This window comes from Mandrillus leucophaeus, unplaced genomic scaffold (assembly GCF_000951045.1).
Source record: "Mandrillus leucophaeus isolate KB7577 unplaced genomic scaffold, Mleu.le_1.0 Scaffold97, whole genome shotgun sequence".
Classification (NCBI taxonomy): Eukaryota; Metazoa; Chordata; class Mammalia; order Primates; family Cercopithecidae; genus Mandrillus; species Mandrillus leucophaeus.
This window is the reverse complement of record NW_012110585.1, coordinates 3,477,559-3,488,270: the sequence shown is the minus strand read 5'-3', so window position 1 is coordinate 3,488,270 and position 10,712 is coordinate 3,477,559. Positions and strand designations below refer to the sequence as shown.

At 49.3% G+C, this 10,712-nt stretch overlaps 1 protein-coding gene and 1 long non-coding RNA gene across 2 annotated transcripts in view; both read left to right on the top strand.

Moving 5' to 3' along the window:
• Nucleotides 1–10,712, top strand: part of XKR6 (XK, Kell blood group complex subunit-related family, member 6) — a 316,543-nt gene that overhangs the window by 126,495 nt on the left and 179,336 nt on the right. The window lies entirely within an intron of this gene.
• LOC105532579 lies at nucleotides 5,443–9,938 on the top strand. Its single transcript, XR_001005012.1, has 2 exons — nucleotides 5,443–5,683; nucleotides 9,547–9,938. It is a non-coding gene; the product is annotated as an uncharacterized LOC105532579 (long non-coding RNA).

Genomic DNA, 10,712 nt, shown 5'->3' with positions numbered 1-10,712 from the left:
CATAGACTCGGGGCTCATAGACTCGGGGCTCATAGACTCGGGGCCCATAGACTCGGGGCTCATACACTGGGGGCCCATAGACTGGGGGCTCATAGACTCAGAGCTCATACACTGGGGGTTCATAGACTCGGGGCTCATAGACTTGGGGCCCATAGACTCGGGGCCCATAGACTCGGGGCTCATAGACTGGGGGCCCATAGACTCGGGGCTCATAGACTGGGGGCCCATAGACTGGGGGCTCATAGACTCGGGGCCCATAGACTCGGGGCTCATAGACTTGGGGCTCATAGACTCGGGGCTCATAGACTCGGGGCCCATAGACTCGGGGCCCATAGACTCGGGGCTCATAGACTCGGGGCCCATAGACTTGGGGCTCATAGACTGGGGGCCCATAGACTGGGGGCTCATAGACTCAGGGCTCATAGACTCGGGGCTCATAGACTGGGGGCTCATAGACTCGGGGCTCATAGACTCGGGGCTCATAGACTCGGGGCTCATAGACTCGGGGCTCATAGACTCGGGGCTCATCGACTCGGGGCTCATAGACTCGGGGCTTCCACAGCAGACATTTACTGTCTCACAATTCCTGAGAGCAGACATCCTAAGTCAAGGTGCCGGCAGGGTTGGTTTCCTCAAAGCCTCTCTCCTTGGCTTGCAGACACCTGCCTTTTCCCCATGTCCTCACATAGTCATCCCTCTGTGAGTCTATGTCCTAAACTCTTCTCCAAGAGAACACTAGTTATATAGGATCAGGGCCCACCCATACGACCTCATTTTACACCTTTAAGGCCCTATCTCCAAATACAGTCATATTCTGGGGTACTGGGTACTGGGGGTAGGACTTCCACTCTGAATTCAGGGAGGACCAAATTCTGCCCACAACAGGCCTCATCTTCACCTTATTAATATTTCTTCAGTGACCGGGTACAGTGGCTCACACCTATAATCCCAGCCCTTTGGGAGGCCGACGGAGGTGGGTCACCTGAGGTCAGGAGTTCGAGAGCAGCCTGGCCAACATGGTGAAACCCCATCTCTACTAAAAATACAAAAAACTAGCCAGGTGTGGTGGCATGTGCCTAGAATCCCAGCTACTCAGGAGGCTGAGGCACGAGAATCGCTTGAACCCAGGAGGTGGAGGTTGCAGTGAGCCGAGATCAAGCCATTGCACTCTAGCCTGAACAACAATAGGGAAACTCCATCTCAAAAAAAATTTTTTTTTCTTCAGTACCTCCAGAACCCTAAATGCTGAACAATGACCACACACCGTGAGGCAACTGCCCCTAGGCTCTGAGACCTCACAGCACCTCACTGCTTTGCCCACCCAGGGCCCAGCTTTGAGAATGTGATATGAATATCCATTAATAAACACCTGCTTTGTTTATGACCCTGTTCCAGTGAATGAGATGAACTGGCCAGGAGGAGATGGCCAACCCTCTGTGCCACCTCAGCCGTACCCCTGTGTGCCAGTGACTATGTAGCTTCTTGGGATGGCACCCCAGTGATGGGCTGGTTCATTTGCTCATTCATTCCTTGATATTCTTACCTGCCATGTACTCTCTGTCTGGTGGGTTCAGCAGGAGGAATGAGGGGCAGCGGGCAGGAAGGCAGAAGGCTTCCGTCTTGATCCTTGGTTTTCCAATAAGCTGGGAGATCTTGGGCAAGTCACCTAATTATTGATTCATGATCTCTAAATTAGGGAGCCTTTTCTACTTTGCCTCCTATGTAAGGATTTTATGAAGTTCAAATGGAATCAGGTGTATGAAAGTGTTTTATAAACTGTAAAGTGCTATGTAACTGTGAGGAATCATTACATTCACATCTTTATCCCATTTGACCTCCTGCTGCTTTGCCCATTGGGATCTACTAGTGAGGCACTGGCATTTTTCAGGATGGAACCAGCCTAAAGACTAGCTTTGGGGAGAGCCTGTTCACTCATTACCTGGTTTTCTGTTTCTTTATTTTGCCTTGCTTTTTAACCACCACCACCCCAACTTGCCCCTCTCTGATCTTCTCCACCTACCCAAAAACAGGTCCGAAATTCTCAAAATTTCTGGTTCTTGACTACATATGTGAAATCTAGCAGAAATGTTCCTTTAGAGTCACTGAGGAATATTTTTTTCAGTGAAGCGTACTGGTACAAACCCAGCCCCCCTCTTTCACCTAAACCTCTCAGCAGGGATTGATGAGGCATGGATGAATAACGTCCAGGTTCTCCAAAAACATAAACCAAGATGCAGGGCAAATACCTGAGTGGTGACAGTCCTGGAGACTACGGGGACCCCAGACTAACGACCCTTGTCCTCCAGCACTGCCCTGAGGGTCTTCTGTCTATTTCTCCCACATCTGTGTTGCCAGGACTCCCACGTCCAGAACCCGGAAGCCGAAGCTGTGGGGCCAGGGGAGGGGAGGGGAGGGAGTTCTGCTTAATTCGTGGCTCATCTTCAGAAGATCCCTTCAGGAAACACTGCTTGGGAAACGCCTGCAGGAGGGCGGAAGTCATGAACCAGCCTGGCCTCTATTGACTAATCCTTGGGTCAATATCAAGGCCCTCCTGAGAACATTAAGATACCCGAGGTTGACTCAAGTAGTTTTTCCCTAGAAGCTCTCCTGTCACAAAGTTTAGCCTGCCAGTGGTCTGGGCCACACCGCATGCTACATCCCCTTCTTGGAAATCCAGTTGCACAATAGTGCATTGAAGGCTCTGGAGGTTCTGCAGTAAAGAAATCTTGACTTCTGAACTCTCTTGAACCTACGCTCCCCTCTCGCCCTTTATTCTGTTTGCTTATTGATCCTCTCTGGAGCCCTCTTCTGGAAATGTTCGTGGAGCGATGGCACTCTAGGGCACTTTCTTTTATGCTCAGCTTGGGGCAGGGGAAGATGGCACTTGGGGTTAGGGGTATGGCCCTTAGATGACCCATCATGAGGGTCATCAGAGGAAGTGGAGGAAGAGAGCAGACGGGGCACAGCTGTGTGAGCTGAAGCCTGTATGACCCTAAGGTCTGGCAACACCGGCCCTGGCCAGGCTCCAGGGAGGGCCTTGCAGGAGAGATACTGCAGGTGGAGTCAGGAGAGACCGGGAGGGCTGGCATCCTCTGGTGGGGGATGGACCAGGAGGGCTGCTCATGCTTCAGGCTGAGAAAGAACCGCAGGGCTCCTGGGAGGCAGAGGACCAGAGTGCGTCCCTCCAAATGTAGATTTTTTTCTTTTTTGGCATATCCTTTCAGGTTAGAGAGTAGAACCTGCTTGCCTCATCAAAGACAGTGGGGCCTCTACTCTTTATCTTATTAAGGAGGACCCTAGGGCCATGTTTCTGGGCTGATCTGCCCCACTTGGTGGCAGTAATTGTGGTGCTGGTCTCAGCTCTGCTGATGGGGCAAGACTGGGGGAAGGGAAAACATGGAAGGTCCGGTAATCACTCTTGTAAGTTAGCCTCGGGACCCTGAGGTTGGGCTGGCCATGGAGCAGTGGGAAAACTGCCCCATTGAAAAGGAGCAGCCTGGAGAGGAGCAGATGGGAGAATGTAGGTGCAGGAGTGGATTCGGATCAAAGGAGGAGATTCTGCCTGGCGGGTGCCTTTCTGAAGGAAGAAATCCGTTATGACCAGTGTAGAAGGCTCCCAGGGATCCAGTGCAATTGGTTGTGCTTATTGCCAGCACACGGATACGTATGTGTGTGTGTTTTGGGGGGGGGAGCATGATGAGGGGACGGGGCCTGCATTGGCCAGGGGTGGGCTGTTTGCTGGTGGGAGCCCATGTGGGTGTCACACCATCAGTGTCCAGCTGGCTGGGTTGGCCGCACCTCCTGTAGGAACCTGTGTTCCTGGGAAGCCTCTCTCTGGGGAAAGGCAGAGTGGGCAGGCTGTGTGCAAAGGAGAAACCCACGCTGCCCATGTCCACACAGCTGTGTGGGCACCAGGACCTGCTGAGATGTCATTCCAGGCTGCCTGAAGCAGCCAGCTTTCTGTAGAAGAGAGAGGGAGGAGAAAGCATTGTGCAGGCAGGGAGCAGACAAGGAAAATAAGGGATTTTAGTAGACGGCAGGGCAAAAAGGGCAAGAAAAAAGTGGGAAATGGCTCAAGAAGTGTCAGGGTCCCAGACATCTGTGTCAGGACACTAATGGTATTTGGGCAGGACAGTCCTTCATGGAGGGGACTGTTGCTCACTGAGAGATGTTCAGCCTGCCCAGCCCCCACCCACCATATCCCAGGGATGCCCTTAGTCATCAAGATAACCATAGACGCCCCCAGGCTGCCTCTGGAGGAGGTGGTCACCTAGGCCCCCTTATCTCTGACAGTCTGAGATGATGGAGTGGAGCTGGGAGGGGCCCTCCCAGGGTCCATCCCAGGGGGCAAGGACAGCCACGGGGCACTCAGTCTCCAACTCTAGGGCCACAAAGAGCAGATGGACTGGGAGAGGCTGTTGAAGGTGTGTTTTTCCCAAATCAACAAACCACTATTGAGTCAGGTGCTGAGGCCAGCCCTGGAGACAGGAGGAAAAGTCAAATGTGACCCTGAACCCCAGAGAGCTCAGAATCCAGCAGGGGAGGTGGACGAGCAACAGCAACCACCCCACGTTCACTCACTACGCAGACCGATGAGGGTATCCTGTCACTGCATTACCCAGTGAGCATGGGTGCGGCTGCAGTCATGGGGAGACCCCCAGGCTCAGTGGTGCAACCCCAGAGCAGTCCTGTGTTCCAGCTGGCAGATGGGGGAAAAGGTGTGGGGAGGCACATCCACCTCTGAAACGCCTGTTCCTGGAAGTGGCGGAGACTCCTCTCCCCATTCTCTGGACCTGCCATGTGGCCACATCTAGCTTCAGGGAGTTTGGGGAGGGGGCCCGGAAAGAAGAGGAAACTGTGGGTACCCACCAACCACCTGTCCCGACCCCCCTCAGCTGGTAACAGGAAGAGAAGCAGCCCTGTGGGTGGATTTTTCACCTGGGGAATCTTTACCTTTCAAGAAATGTCTATTATCACTTGGCCCATGTCTAAGATAAATAATGTTTCACTGTCAGACATAGTCAATAACCACCAAAGTACTAATTTAGAATCCTAGAACGTTAAGACTCAAAAAGACCTCAGGAATCGTCCAGTTCAACCTTTTTGATGTTCAAAGGGGACTCTGATGCCCAGAGGAGAGGTTCCTGGGTCAAGATCACCCAGGTGGGGGGCTCTGCCCAGGCTGCCACAGTGGCTGCTCCAGGTGTCCGGGAGGCAAGGGAATCCACAGAGGATGCCAGCTCAAGCCAAATGTGCAGGTTTATTTTAGGACCTCAAGCTGCCACCCCAGGCTCTTGCCCTTGCCCCTGCTGGGAGAGTCAGAGTCACCTCCTCCTCCTCAGTCAGAATGACTCAGATGCCCGCGTCAGACATTCTCCCCTCCCCGCCAGCCTGGGTGACGTCTCTCCGAAACTGTCTGCTCCCTAAGCCACAGCTTACAGGCAAGATGAAGCAGTGTCGCACAGCCCTGTTGCCTCACTCATCCTGCCCTCGGGTCTTGTTTCTGCCTCTTCACAGCAGCACCCCCATGAAGCTTCCACATGCACCTCTGCAGCCCCATCTTGCACTACTGCAGTGGGAGCAAGCCCTTGTGGGGAGGTGACAGTGGCCCACATATCCCTCAGTGTGGGGGGACAGGAGTATGGGTTCTGGGGACCACTGTGTGCGGACACCTGTAGCTCAGGTGGGCCTCTCAAGTGTTCTGCCAGCCTGTTGCAGGTGGGGAGTGTGAGATCTGGTTTTTGAAGACCTAGATGCATGTCCTGGGTAAGCTGCTTGAGCCTCAGCTGCATCATCTAGAAAATGGCCACAATGATTGCAATGCCTCAAAGGACAGTGTATGAGAAAGTGATTTGTAAACTCTTTTGTGCTGTCCACATGCTTTGGAGGAAAAGCTTTCCTCAGGACTGGCCTCGTGGGCTGGTCAAGCAGACCATGGGATTGGGGCTGTCTTGATTGATCCCTAACTTTGAGTCAGCCCGGGGAGGTGCCGTCTCTAATGGATAAATGTGAAAACCAAGGCTCAGAGTGGTTAAGCCACGTCCACAAAGGTGCAGAACCTGCCAGGAGGCAGAACCACAACTAGAATGGAGCAACTCTGTCATTGTACAGTCCAGGACTTGGTGGCTTATGTCCAAAATCAGGAACAGACTAAATGTTTCACCAGGGACAGAAATGTCAGTGTATTCCTGAAGATGCAATAGAAATGGTGGAAGGCAGAAAAATTGAGCAGACAGAAATGGAGGCTAAAAATAGTCTGTTTCAAACAGGCAGAGACCAGACCAGTTTGAGAGGAGAGAGGGGGTCAGAAGGCTGTCCAGGACTCGGATGTGCCTGCTTTGGGCAGAGGCGAGGCACAGGGAGGGCTGTCTTAGAGACAAGAAGGGCTGCTGATAGCTAAAGAACCCATGGGTGCGACTCCCTGGAAGGAAAACTGAAGCAGCTGAAAACGCCAAAGTCAGGGTGCATTTGGGGGACGCCAAAGAAGGTGGGACTTCAGGATGGCAGGGACTTCCGAGAATACAGAGCTCCCTCTTCCCCAACCCCTTTGCCATTTTATAGCTGGCTAAACTGAAGCTTGAAGCATGACTTACCCAGGAACCCAGGTACTGTGGGCGCACATCCATTGCTCAGCCCTGCCACATTGCCATGTTATGGGGCACCTACGATGTGCTCAGTTGCTAGGGGAAAATGCCACTGCCTATCTGAGGACAGCTGCTGTGTAGTAGGAAGGCAGGAGCCAGCCCTGGGCTCAGTGGAGGATGTTTCAGCTCCCAGGCTGCGTTATCAGGAAAGGCTCCACGGAAGAGATGGGACTTTAGCCGGGCTTGGAGGGAAAGACGCAGTTCAGGTGGAATGCGAGGAAGGAGTAAGTTGTTCACATGCCAGGAAGGAATACAAATGTTCTCGAGGCTATTAGTCTCCCAAAGCAGGGATTTCCCAGGATAAAAAAACTTATTAAGTAAAAATGCAAGTAGAGTGAAAGAAAAAAAGTAAGTAGATGAGACTGCAGTTGGTGTGGCTAATATGACGCTCATCATGGCCACAGAACCAAATGCCTGGGCAACGTTACATCCAAGGATAAAGTAATGTCCTCAGTGCAGGCAGAGAGCTGGGTCATATGGTGAAGCCACTGGATGGTGGAGCTGGCCAAGGATTTTGAAGATTACATGATAGAAGCCCTGGAGAGTTTTTCTAAAGAATAAGGGAACTGACAAGACCCATAAGACAACTTCCTCTCATAGTTCATAGTTACAAAGTGACTATCTTGTAACTGTGATTAGAAAAAAATGAGCTCTATAATCTTGTGTTTCCCTCTTTGCCATGGGTGCTGGGGAGCTCAGAGCTAAAGTCTGTACTCAATTGTGTTCATTACCATGAGTCTAGCCTTTTAAAAGAAAGTTATAATCAGTCTCCCTTCCACCACATATCCCATTTAACATGTCTTGTCTTTATTTTTACAATAATGATTTTTTAAATTTTATGCTGTGTCATATCCTTTTAGCAAATAGGCAGGATATAAGGAAATATTTTTAAAGTAGTTCAAAGACTTTCTATAAGAGTAACAAAGAGTAAAGTCATGTACAGTATGCTTTCTAGTTTTAACCATTGAGGTCTTTGTCACTTCTTCTGTTTTCCTTTTTGCTTTGTCTTTAACACTATGTGCACTTAGCTAAGAGATCAATTTTGTGCTCAAAATTAACCTGAGATACATAGATTCATGGACCTTGCCATTTCTTACAGTGGCTCACGTTCTTTCACGTTGCAAGTTATTTTTATTATTTGTGTGCCTCCTGTTATGAACGATCACAATTCTTTTTGGAAGTCGAAGAATTGTAAATGCCTGGAGGGAAAAGGGAATGAAAGAATAGAGTATGCAAGTATTTGAAATGTCTAAGGAAACTTGACAGAAGTTGATTTATATTTGACAGATGGCAGAAAATGAAAAGTTTAATGAGGGAAAAGCTGAGAACAAGTCAGTGACAATTCTTGCAGTATACTTTTGACTAAGCACTTTATTTCTTTCTATAAATTATTCTGCTTCCTTTCTTTTAAGATGTCGGGAGCTTTCTTCCCTCTTGGCACGATAACAGATTATGAACTATGTGATCAGATGATGGCCCACCACCACGAGGGGCAGAAGAGTCAGGATGAAACAGCTAGTTAAACAGTTTTAGTTTGTTATTCACAAGGCTCTAATTAACTAAGGCAGAGATGAACAAGAATGGAAAGCTTTAGCCTCTCTTTCCTAGGTGAAAGATTAATGGGGAGGGAGTGTGTCTCAGAAAATAAGTGGGGTTGTGGTTGGAGCACTGGGAAGGGAGGAAATGCATGAAAGATGAAGGAAACCATTTATTGGAAAATAAACAGGAAATGGGGCAGAGCAGAGTGAGACTGGAGGATGCAGGAAAGCAACATGGGGAAGCGATGCATGAAAGAGATAGAACCCAAACGCAGTAGAAAGGGAAGGACTGATGGATGTTGATATAAAAGAGAACTTCAGAAGGTTGCATGAAATAGAGGCGGAACAAGGCACTCAGTGAGCTTTTTGTCAGACCCGATGGGGAGTTCAGAAGATTAAGGGAAATTATTAGCTTGAGGAAAAAGTTCAAAGAGAAAGAGATGCATTCTGGGGCCATCAGTTAAATCCCAGTGTCGAGTAGCCACTATGGGGAGACTTGATGAACATCAAATGGAGAGTATCTGTGGCCAGGTACAAGTTGCAGGTGGGAAAGGGAATGAGGGGATTCCGAAAAATTTTACTGAGCCAAGCATATCAGGAAATCTCAGAACTCCTCATCTCCATGGATGTTCCTAGCATCGGCCTCTCCCCATATATTAAAATTTAACCCTTACCGGTACCTCCCCTACCCAAGCCTGACTTGCCAGCCATGTTATGCATTTAAGTGCTTGTGCTGGACTAATGCTGGGTGCTGTAATAATAGAGCAATGCCATAATATAATCTCAGTAGCATAATAGGACTTTTGTTTTTTGTTTGTTTGTTTGTTTGTTTTGTTTTGTTTTGTTTTCGAGACAGGGTCTTGCTCCATCACCTGGGGAGCTGGGGAGGAATAATACAGAGGTGAGATGGTGAGATCATAGCTCAGCGCAGCCTCCAAATCCTGGATGCAAGTGATCCTCCCACCTCAGCCTCCCAAGTAGCTAAGACTACAGGTTCACACCACCACACCTGGCTAATTTTGTCTTGTGGGATTTTTTTTTTTAACTTTCCTTTTTGTTCTTTCTTGGCATTATTTTTTTAACTTTGATTTATTTTTCTTTATTAGTTCTGTCCCTCTGAAGGCCAGCTAATCTTATTTTATATTACTTTATTTATTTATTTATTTATTTATTTATTTATTTGTTTGTTTGTTTGTTTGTTTGTTTAGGTAGAGTCAGGGGTCTCACTTACGTTGCCCATGCTGGTTTTGAACTCCTGGTCTCAAGTGATCTTCCCACTTTGGTCTCCTACAGCACTAGGATTACAGCCATGAGCCACTGCACCCAGCCTTAATAGGATTTAAATTCATTTCTTGTCCATATAGGAGTCCAAATGCCAATTTGTGGCTGGCACTCCATGTGAGGATTCAAGAACCCAGGCTCCTCCATCCTCCATCTCCAGGGGCTCTGGAGTCCTTCACTTCTAGCCAATGCATGAGGAAAGAGAATAGAGAGTTACCTGTGGGAGAATTTCAGTACCAGGTCTGGAAGGGACACCCACTTCCACCTACCTCCCATTGGCTAGAACTCAGGCGCATGGCCACGCTGATTGCCAAGGAGGCTGGGAGGTGGGACTGGCTCTGTGCCCGGGGAAAGGAGAACAGTTTTCATAAGTACGTAGCTGTTTATGTCACAGTATTTAAAAAAAGAGTTTGTTCCATAAAATAGACGAAACTCCAACTAAAAACCAGATCACATTAAAGAGTAATTATGTTTACTATTGTGGGATTCTTTGCTTTTAAAAGATCTAGATAAATTGTTTTAACTAGAAGCTCTCCCTCGCTATTGCATTTAATTGGCCAATCAGCCCCCATTTTGCCTGGGTCTTTGCTGGACCAGGCATGTAGAGGAGAGATGGTGTTAATGAAATACCTCCTGACCTCATGGAGCTGGATGTATTGGTGTGTGTGCATTTGATTTATAAGATCTTACCAGGGGGATAAGGAGAGTTGGGGCTAAATGAAGGAACATACAAATGAAGGCATCAACCTAGGAGGAGATCTGATTCCATTTATAAATATTTGGCTTACAGATCACATGTCACAGGTGGCCCCCTGGGTCTTTTGAGTAGCCTGCAGCTCCTCCCCACCCTCTGGCCTTGGCTCCCAGGCCTCCTGGCATGTGATAGTTTGTGTTGCTCTCCATGGTCCACTTGCCCGAGTGCCTGGGCACGGACTAGCCCGGGGCAGGATGGGCCGATGTGTGCAGCTTCTCCTCTTGTCCTGTCATACTTCCGGATGGGCTATTATTTGCCGTCTGCTGTCAGGTCTGGTTTCTCTGAGCATCCTGGTTTTCCTGGCCTGTCTGTCCCATGGAATGCGGTGCTTTCAGATCATTTTCCCCTGGATGTGTGAGCCAGCCACTGTCCTGGTTTCACCCTGTTAGAATTCTTGCTTGTTCTTTGGAGGGAGGAGCAGGGCCAGCCGAGGGACACGGGCAGGGAAGCTAAGAGCAGCAGCAGCTGATGCTGGCTGCGTCCTTGCCTGACCCA